The sequence below is a fragment of the Rutidosis leptorrhynchoides genome, chromosome 3 (assembly GCF_046630445.1).
Source record: "Rutidosis leptorrhynchoides isolate AG116_Rl617_1_P2 chromosome 3, CSIRO_AGI_Rlap_v1, whole genome shotgun sequence".
NCBI classification, from domain to species: Eukaryota; Viridiplantae; Streptophyta; class Magnoliopsida; order Asterales; family Asteraceae; genus Rutidosis; species Rutidosis leptorrhynchoides.
In genome coordinates, this window is record NC_092335.1 from 21763400 (window position 1) to 21774612 (window position 11213).

Below are 11213 nucleotides of genomic sequence, written 5' to 3' on the forward strand. Positions count from 1 at the left end.
AATATTCCAACTAATTGGGGACATAAACTGTAATAAGGTTTTAATATATTGTTAATGATTACACCAGGTGATCGACTGCGTGTAACCCAAGGTTTTAATACTTTATTAACAATTACACCAATTTCCCTTGAATGTAATCCACCCCTGTTTTAATAAGTCCATTGACTATTAATCCATCCCCGTGTCCGGTCAAATGAACAATTATTCGTATTTATAAATATCCAGCTCACCGTACCCAGTCAAGCGTATGTAGTTATATATAAATACGTCAAATTATAAATCTCTATATTAAATTAACAAGATAACATTTAGTTAATCAAATATAAAGCCCATTAATAGCCCATAGTCCAATTTCCACAAGTGTCGGTCTTTTGTCCAAACCCCAATTATGGTCCAAAGTTCAATAACCCCGTCTTAATATTTAGTCCAACATCACGATTACTTCAGCTCAAATAAGCATAATAATAACTTAAGTATAATACATAATTGAAAAGGGAGAGTTTAACTTACAAAGAGTATTAATCGCGTAGCGTTACACGGACAGAACTCCAACTTTAAAACCCGTAAAATAACCTTTACATTACCCAAACTAACTAATATAAAACTAAACTATATATATATATATATATATATATATATATATATATATATATATATATATATATATATATATATATATATATATATATATATATATATATATATATATATTATTACAGAGGGAGAGATAGATATTATGTTGGTGTGTGTTTTTCGTTCGACAGAAGCCTGGCTTTTATAGGCAAAATTTCTGATCCTGAACCCCATGCGATTGCATGGGGTTTTAGTGCAAATCTCATGCACTCGCATGGGCTCATGCACTCGCATGGGCTCATGCACTCGCATGGGCTCATGCACTCGCATGGGTTTTATGCCTATTTCCCATGCACTCGTATGGACAGCCTGGCCAGCTCATTTCTTGATTAAAACGCGGGCTGCTGATATATATTAATATATAATATAATATATATAATTTTATATAATTATATATATATTATATAATATTCTTGTGCATAGTTGACTTGTAATTTTAGGTCCGTTGACTCGTGCGTTGGTGCTCGGTTTATGTCTCGGTTCCGGATTTTCAAACGCCTTTGCGTATGCTTACATATCTTGTACTTTACATTTCGCGACTTGTACTCTTGTAATTTTTAGACGTTTCTTATCAATAAATGGAACCACTTGGATTGTATCTTGTACATTTGAGCTTTTTAGTCATTTGTGTCTTCAAATCTTTATTTGCGTCTTCAGTCTTCGCACTTATTTATTTAAACGAATATTACTTGAAAATAGAACAATTGCAACTGAAAACTTTACATATTGAAAGGATATTGTGCCCAAATATATGTTCAATTGGAGCACTATCAAGACCCCATAAAAATGATAGAATCCAATTTTCAGGAGTTTTGGCTTGAAAAAAACTTAAAATCTGATTTATTTAAATCATAAATAAATATAATCGTATTTAAAAAATAAAAGCATTGATGGACGGATGGTGAAATGTCCCGTTCATATTGATTATAAACGTTCCATATTAATTGATTTCGTCGCGAGGTTTTGACCTCTATATGAGACGTTTTTCAATGACTGCATTCATTTTTAAAACAAGCATAGCCTTTATTTTATCGATAAAGGTTTAAAAAGCATTACGTAGATTATCAAATAATGATAATCTAAAATATACTGTTTACACACGACCATTACATAATGATTTACAATAAGAATATATTACATCAAAAATAAGTTTTTGAATGCAGTTTTTACACAATATCATACAAGCATTGACTCCAAATCTTGTCCTTATTTTAGTATGCAACGGCGGAAGCTCTTAAGAATCACCTGAGAAAAAACATGCTTAAAACGTCAACAAAAATGTTGGTGAGTTATAGGTTTAACCTATATATTATCAAATCAAAATAATAGACCACAAGATTTCATTTTTCAATACATCCCATACATAGAGATAAAAATCATTCATATAGTAAACACCTGGTAACCGACATTAACCAGATGCATATAAGAATATCCCCTATCATTCCGGGAAATCCTTCGGACATGATAAAAATGAAGTCGAAGTACTAAAGCATCCGGTACTTTGGATGGGGTTCGTTAGACCCAATAGATCTATCTTTAGGATTCGCATCAATTAGTAGATCGGTTTACTAATTCTTAGGTTACCAAACAAAAGGGGCATATTCGGCTTCGATCATTCACCCATATAATGTAGTTTCATTTACTTGTGTCTATTTCGTAAAACATTTATAAAACTGCATGTATTCTCATCCCAAAATATTAGATTTTAAAAGTGGGACTATAACTCACTTTCACAGATTTTTACTTCGTCGGGAAGTAAGACTTGGCCACTGGTCGATTCACGAACCTATACAAATATGCACATATATATCAAAGTATGATCAAAATATATTTACAATATTTTTTATTACGTTTTAATGATTTGAGTTTGTTAAGTCAGCAGTCCTCGTTAGTAACCTACAGCTAGTTGTCCACAGTTAGATGTACATAAAATAAATAAATTTAAATTATCTTGGATCAATCCATGACCCAGTGTATACAAGCCTCAGGCTAAATCATAACTCAAACTATATATATTATTTTGGAATCAACCTCAACCCTATATAGCTAACTCCAACATTACTGCATATAGAGTGTCTATAGTTGTTCCAAAATATATTATATAGATGGGTCGATATGATATGTCAAAACATTGTATACGTGTCTATGGTATCCCAAGATTACATAATATATATTAGAATACATGAATAATAAAATATAAGTTTGTTAAGTTATGATTTGTATAGAATTGTTACAATATTTCCCGTAGCTACAACAATCAAAAATATCCAATCTTGTTTTACCCATAACTTCTTTGTTTTAAATCCGTTTTGAGTGAATCAAATTGCTATGGTTTCATATTGAACTCTATTTTATGAATATAAATAGAAAAATATAGGTTTATAGTCAGAAATATAAGTTACAAGTCATTTTTGTAAGAGGTAGTCATTTCAGTCGAAAGAACGACGTCTTGATGACCATTTTGAAAAACATACTTTCACTTTGAGTTTAACCATGATTTTTGGATATAGTTTCATGTTCATAAGAAAAATAATTTTCCCAGAAGAACAACTTTTAAATCAAGGTTTATCATAGTTTTTAGTTATCAAACCCAAAACAGCCCGCGGTGTTACTACGACGGCGTATGTCCGGTTTTACGGTGTTTTTCGTGTTTCCAGATTTTAAATCATTAAGTTAGAATATCATATAGATATAGAACATGTGTTTAGTTGATTTTAAAAGTCAAGTTAAAAGGATTAACTTTATTTGCGAACAAGTTTAGAATTAACTAAACTATGTTCTAGCGATTACAAGTTTAAATCTTCGAATAAGATAGTTTTATATGTATAAATCGAATGATGTTATGAACATCATTACTACCTCAAGTTTAGTAGGTAAACCTACTGGAAGTGACAAAAATGATCTAGCTTCAAAGGATCTTGGATGGCTTGAATGTTCTTGAAGTAGGATCATGACACAAAAACAAGTTCAAGTAAGATTTTTACTCGAATTAAGATAGTTTATAGTTATAAAAATTGAATCAAAGTTTGAATATGATTATTACCTTGAATAAAAAAGATAACCTACTGTAAATAACAAAGGTTTCTTGATCTTAGATGATTACTTGGAATGGATTAGAAAGCTTGGATGTAAACTAGTAAACTTGAAAGGATTTTCGAAGTGTTCTTGAAGTGTTCTTCCTAAGATGATTATATCTTGATTCTTGAAGTAATTTTTGATGAAGATGATGATTAGCTACTGGAAAAATTCGTTCATAAGTGTGGGTGTGTGTTGAGAGAGAATTAGAAAGAGATTTGGAAGTGAAATGGAGTGAATGATGAGTGGTAAGTGGTGAGTGGTGAGTGGGGTTAAAAGGAGTTCTAGTTAGTTATCTAGTTCATGGTAGAAGTTAAAATTGATTAGTCATACATGACATAATCAAGAGTGGAATCCCATGCTAGTTCCTATTGGTATATACCCATAGTAAGTCCGTCTAGAAGCTATGTATAATACGTGTATGAATACGACTAGAATTCTTGATGAAAAAAGAATGGGAATGTAACTGTACCCATTTTCATTAAGTATGAGTGTTTTGATATATGTCTTGAAGTCTTCCAAAAGTATATTAATACATCTAAATACACTACATGTATATACATTTGAACTAAGTCGTTAAGTCATCGTTAGTCGTCACATGTAAGTGTTGTTTTGAAACCTTTAAGTTAACGATCTCATTTAATGTTGTTAACCCATTGTTTATTATATCTAATGAGATGTTAAATTATTATCTTATCATGATATTATGATATATTAATATATCTTAATATGATATATATACATTTAAATGTCGTTACAACGATAATCGTTACATATATGTCTCGTTTCGAAATCCTTTAGTTAGTAGTCTTGTTTTTACATATGTAGTTCATTGTTAACATACTTAATGATATATATAATTATAATTTTATCATGTTAAATATAGTGTAACAATATCTTAATATGATACATATGTATTTAGTAAGATGTTGTAATAACGATAATCGTTATATATACCGTTTCGAGTTTCTTAACTTAGTAGTCTCATTTTTATGTATATAACTCATTGTTAATATACTTATGGAGATACTTACTTGTCATAATCTCATGTTAACTATATGTATATTCATATATATATCGTCATGTTGTTTTTACAAGTTTTAACGTTCGTGAATCGCCGGTCAACTTGGGTGGTCAATTATCTACATGAAACTCATTTCAAATAATCAAGTCTTAACAAGTTTGATTGCTTAACATGTTAGAAACACTTAATCATGTAAATATCAATTTCATTTAATATATATAAACATGAAAAAGTTTGGGTCACTACAGTACCTACCCGTTAAATAAATTTCGTCCCGAAATTTTAAGCAGTTGGAGGTGATGACGTTTTTTTTGGAAATAAGTGCGGGTATTTCTTCTTCATCTGATCTTCTCATTCCCAGGTGAACTCGGGTCCTCTACGAGCAATCCATCGAACCTTAACAATTGGTATCTTATTTTGTTTAAGTCTTTTAACCTCACGATCCATTATTTTGACGGGTTCTTCGATGAATTGAAGTTTTTCGTTGATTTGGATTTCGTCTAACGGAATAGTGAGATCTTCTTTAGTAAAACATTTCTTCAAATTCGAGACATGGAAAGTGTTATGTACAGCCGCGAGTTATTGAGGTAACTCAAGTCGGTACGCTACTGGTCCGACACGATCAATAATCTTGAATGGTCCAATATACCTTGGATCTAATTTCCCTCGTTTACCAAATCGAACAACGCCTTTCCAAGGTGCAACCTTAAGCATGACCATCTCTCCAATTTCAAATTCTATATCTTTTCTTTTAATGTCGGCGTAGCTCTTTTGTCGACTTTGGGCGGTTTTCAACCGTTGTTGAATTTGGATGATCTTCTCGGTAGTTTCTTGTATTATCTCCGGACCTGTAATCTGTCTATCCCCCACTTCACTCCAACAAATTGGAGACCTGCACTTTCTACCATAAAGTGCTTCAAATAGCGCCATCTCAATGCTTGAATGGTAGTTGTTGTTGTAGGAAAATTCTGCTAACGGTAGATGTCGATCCCAACTGTTTTCGAAATCAATAACACATGCTCGTAGCATGTCTTCAAGCATTTGTATCGTCCTTTCGCTCTGCCCATCAGTTTGTGGATGATAGGCAGTACTCATGTCTAGACGAGTTCCTAATGCTTGCTGTAATGTCTGCCAGAATCGTGAAATAAATCTCCCATCCCTATCAGAGATAATAGAGATTGGTATTCCATGTCTGGAGACGACTTCCTTCAAATACAGTCGTTCTAACTTCTCCATCTTGTCATCTTCTCTTATTGGCAGGAAGTGTGCTGATTTGGTGAGACGATCGACTATTACCCAAATAGTATCAAAACCACTTGCAGTCCTTGGCAATTTAGTGATGAAATCCATGGTAATGTTTTCCCATTTCCATTCCGGGATTTCGGGTTGTTGAAGTAGACCTGATGGTTTCTGATGCTCAGCTTTGACCTTAGAACACGTTAAACATTCCCCTACGTATTTAGCAACATCGGCTTTCATACCTGGCCACCAAAAATGTTTCTTGAGATCCTTGTACATCTTCCCCGTTCCAGGATGTATTGAGTATTGATAATGCTAAAAACGAACATATATTTCATAGCATTATTCCTCAAAAAAGACAAGCTTTTAGTTGCAATTGTTCTATTTACAAGTGATATTCGTTTAAATAATAAAAGGTGAAGACAAAAGACAGATTCGACGAATTGAAGACGCAAACGACCAAAAAGCTCAAAAGAACAAAAGACAATCAAAAAGGTTCCAATTATTGATAAGAAACCTCTCGAAATTTCAAGAGTACAAGATTCAAAACGCAAAGTACAAAATATAAAATTGTACGCAAGGACGTTCGAAAATCCGGAACCGGGACCAGAGTCAACTCTTAACGCTCGACGCAACGGACTAAAAATTACAAGTTAACTAGGCATATAAATATAATATAATATATAATTAATTATATTAATTATATATATATTATATATATATTATAAAACCGTCGGCAGAGAAAGACTCCAAGGGTGTGAGCTGTAAATTCATTCTCCGCGACTCGCGGAGTTTGAAGAGGATTTTGCCGCGAGTCGCGGAGCCCCAAAATTCGACTTTTCCTATAAAAGCAACCGAATTCTGATTGCAATTAATAATCTATTTTCTCTCTTCTCTCATATAAACGATATATATATATATATATAATTTATATTTTAATTTTAATTTTAATTATAATTCTAATAATAAGGGTATGTTAGCGAATATTGTAAGGGTGTAAGTCGAAATTCTGTCCGTGTAACGCTACGCTATTTTTAATCATTGTAAGTTATGTTCAACCTTTTTATATTAATGTCTCGTAGCTAAGTTATTATTATGCTTATTTAAAACGAAGTAATCATGATGTTGGGCTAATTACTAAAATTGGGTAATTGGGCTTTGTACCATAATTGGGGTTTGGACAAAAGAACGACACTTGTGGAAATTAGACTATGGGCTATTAATGGGCTTTATATTTGTTTAACTAAATGAAAGTTTGTTAATGTTAATATAAAGATTTACAATTGGGCGTCCCTATAAATTACCATATACACTCAATCGGACACGATGGGCGGGGTATTTATATGTACGAATAATCGTTCATTTAACCGGACACGGGAATGGATTAATAGCCACTAGAATAATTAAAACAGGGGTGAAATTACATTCAAGGGTAATTGGTGTAATTGTTAACAAAGTAGTAAAACCTTGGTTTACACGCAGTCGATAACCTGGTGTATTCATTAAACAAAGTATTAAAACCTTGTTACAATTCGAATCCTCAATTAGTTGGAATATTTAACTTCGGGTATAAGAATAATTTGATGAGGACACTCGCACTTTATATTTATGACTGATGGATTGTTATGGACAAAAACCAGACGGACATATTAAATAATCCAGGACAAAGGACAATTAACCCATGGGCATAAAACTAAAATCAACACGTCAAACATCATGATTACGGAAGTTTAAATAAGCATAATTCTTTTATTTCATATTTAATTTCCTTTATTTTATATTTAATTGCACTTCTAATTATCGCATTTTTTTATTGTTATTATATTTAATTGCATTTTTAATTATCGTACTTTTTAATTATCGCAAGTTTATTTTATCGCACTTTTATTATTCGCAATTTCATTATCGTTATTTACTTTACGCTTTAAATTAAGTCTTTTATTTATTTAATATTTTACATTAGGTTTTAACTGCGACTAAAGTTTTAAAATCGACAAACCGGTCATTAAACGGTAAAAACCCCCCTTTATAATAATAATATTACTTATATATATATATGTTTGTATTTTTATAAAAGTAAACTAATATAGCGTTACGCTTTGTTTAAAGATTTCCCTGTGGAACGAACCGGACTTACTAAAAACTACACTACTGTACGATTAGGTACACTGCCTATAAGTGTTGTAGCAAGGTTTAAGTATATCCATTCTATAAATAAATAAATATCTTGTGTAAAATTGTATCGTATTTAATAGTTTTTCCTAGTAAAATATAAACTATTTTATATACACCTCGCATAACATCAAGTATTTTTGGCGCCGCTGCCGGGGACATCTCTTAAAAGCCGGAAGCGGAACGCTAATATAAAAAAAAAAAAGATTTTTAGTTAACTTTTATTAAAATTCGTTTTTATAAAAATACGTTTTAATTATTCAAAAATATAAAAAGAAAAAAAAAATATAAGTATTTTTTTTAAATATTTAAGTTTTATAAGTTTCTTTTATTTTTTTTTAATTTATAAAAATATAAGTTTTATTAAATATCTTTTATATATAGAAAAAAACAGAAAACAGAAAATAAAAAAAAAATAAATAAAGAAAAAACGCGTCGATTCAAACTGTGCCAGAATTGAATTTCTGAACCCCTCGACTCGCGGGGTTTTCTTCATTAATTACCGCGACTCGCGGAGACTTTCTGACACGCGAACAAGAAGCCCTAATTCAGCATTAATTACGGGTTTTAATTAATTATTATTATTATTTAACCCTAATTATTATTATTATTATTATTAGTTTTATTTTAAGATTTACTTTTTATTTAATTTATGTATTTAGTATTAATTAGTTTTAATTAAATTGTAAAATTAGTAGTTTTATTAAATAAATAATATAAAAATAATATTTTTATAAAAATTGTACTTTTTACAACTTTTTGTATATTTTTATATTTTGTCCCTTTTTAATCGTTGTAGCATAATATTTGTATTTTTCTCTCATATTTAATTTTAAACTTAGTTTTTGCTATAGTTATTTTTACTCCTAGATTTTTAGGCTTTGCCGTAGAATTCCTTAAGTGCTTTTTCTTTAGACTAAGATTTAGGTACTTTAAAATTTTGCGACGCCTTTTTAAGTTTTAGTTTCTTTTTAAGTTATTTCCATTTGGGATTTAGTTTTTCCTGTAAGCTTTAATATTTTTAGACCTTTTACTATGTATCAATTATCATTCCAATTAGTAATTTCAATTTGCGATTATAATTTTAAGTTAGTTGTAGTAATAAGGTTAGGTTAGTCAAGTATTTTTAAGTTTTTATAAGTTTCTTTTATTTTTCCGTCACCTTTTATTTTTCAACCATTTTTTTCTTTTTCGACCTTTTTTCGACGAACTCTTTTTCTCTCTTATTTCTCGCTATTCTAGTTTTTAGGACATAGATTTTTATTCTACTTCTTATCTAAATTTCTTAAAATTACGAAAATTTATTTTAAGTGGTTAAATTGATAGACATCAAAATTTTCTGGTTCGTAGTAATAGTTGGATTTGTACGTGGACCGGGTTATTGGAGCCAAACAGTCCTCAATTATATTGAGACCAAACGAATCCTGCCCCTCTGCTGCATCTTTTGGCTATTCGAAACGTGGGCAAAATCAGAAAAGTCTATTGATTGGATAACTTATTATAATTTTTCTTTCCTTTTTAAAACTAATAGGATATTCAGTGAATGCACCGAGCAAGACGTTCATCACCTTTTGTACGTTCACCACCTGTAACTAGATCAAGACATTTAGCAAATATAACCGCCGTTGATTTTTCTTTAGAATCGTCATCCAGTCGACCAAGTACTTCAGTTCAAATTTCCGATAATCCATTTTTTGAACCCGACCTCACAATTGAGAATCCGGAAAATATTCAGGAACGGTTCATAGATCCTGAACCATTAAACTTTCCTCCGGAGCCACCAATCATTCAAACAGAGATTGTTGAGGAACGAACCATTAAATCAGAATCATCTAGTGATACCGATTCAACAAATTCAATTATGGAGAATCTGGAACCTTTAAGTATGGAAGACCGAATGAGAGCTAAACGCACTAGCCAAGGTCACGCAATTACTCATCCAGACATTAATGCGCCAGATTATGAAATCAAAGGACAAATTCTACACATGGTGACTAATCAATGCCAATTTAGTGGTGCGCCGAAGGAAGATCCAAATGAACATTTATGTACCTTTAATAGGATCTGCACACTATTTAAAATACGAGAAGTGGAGGATGAACAGATATATCTCATGTTATTTCCCTGGACTTTAAAGGGAGAAGCCAAAGATTGGTTGGAATCGTTACCTGAAGGGGCGATCGATACATGGGACGTTTTAGTTGACAAATTTCTTAAACAATTCTTTCCTGCATCTAAAGCCGTAAGACTTCAAGCAGAAATTGTTACGTTTACACAGAAGCCAAATGAAACTCTATATGAGGCATGGACAAGATATGGAAAGTTATTAAGAGGATGTCCGCAACATGGTTTAGACACGTGTCAAATAGTACAAATATTCTACCAAGGATGCGACATCACTACAAGAAAAGACATAGATATAGCAGCTGGTGGTTCTATTATGAAGAAAACCGAAACTGATGCTTACAAAATTATTGATAACACTGCTTCCCACTCACATGAGTGGCACCAAGAAAAAGATATCATTAGATCATCTAAAGCAGCTAGAGCCGATTCTAGCCATGACTTAGATTCCATTTCCGCAAAGATAGATGCTGTGGAGAGACGAATGGAAAAGATGACTAAGGATATTCACTCAATACGAATTAGTTGTGAGCAGTGTGGAGGACCACATTTGACAAAAGATTGTCTCAGTATTGAATTAACAATGGAACAAAGAGAGAATATTTCATACATAAACCAAAGGCCTGGAAATAATTATCAGAATAATTATCAACCGCCAAGACCGATTTACAATCAAAACTAGAATTATAACCGAAATATTCCATACAACAACCAACAAGGTCCTAGCAATCAACAAGTATCCAATAATACTTATGATCAGCAAAGACCTAATTTTCAAAACAAACCACCACAACAAACCGATGATAAAAAGCCGAATTTAGAAGATATGATGACGAAGCTAGTTGAAACTCAAACGCAGTTTTTCACATCTCAAAAACAAACTAATGAACAAAATGCTCAAGCATTTAGAAATCAACAAGCTTCTATTCAAAATCTGGAACAAGAA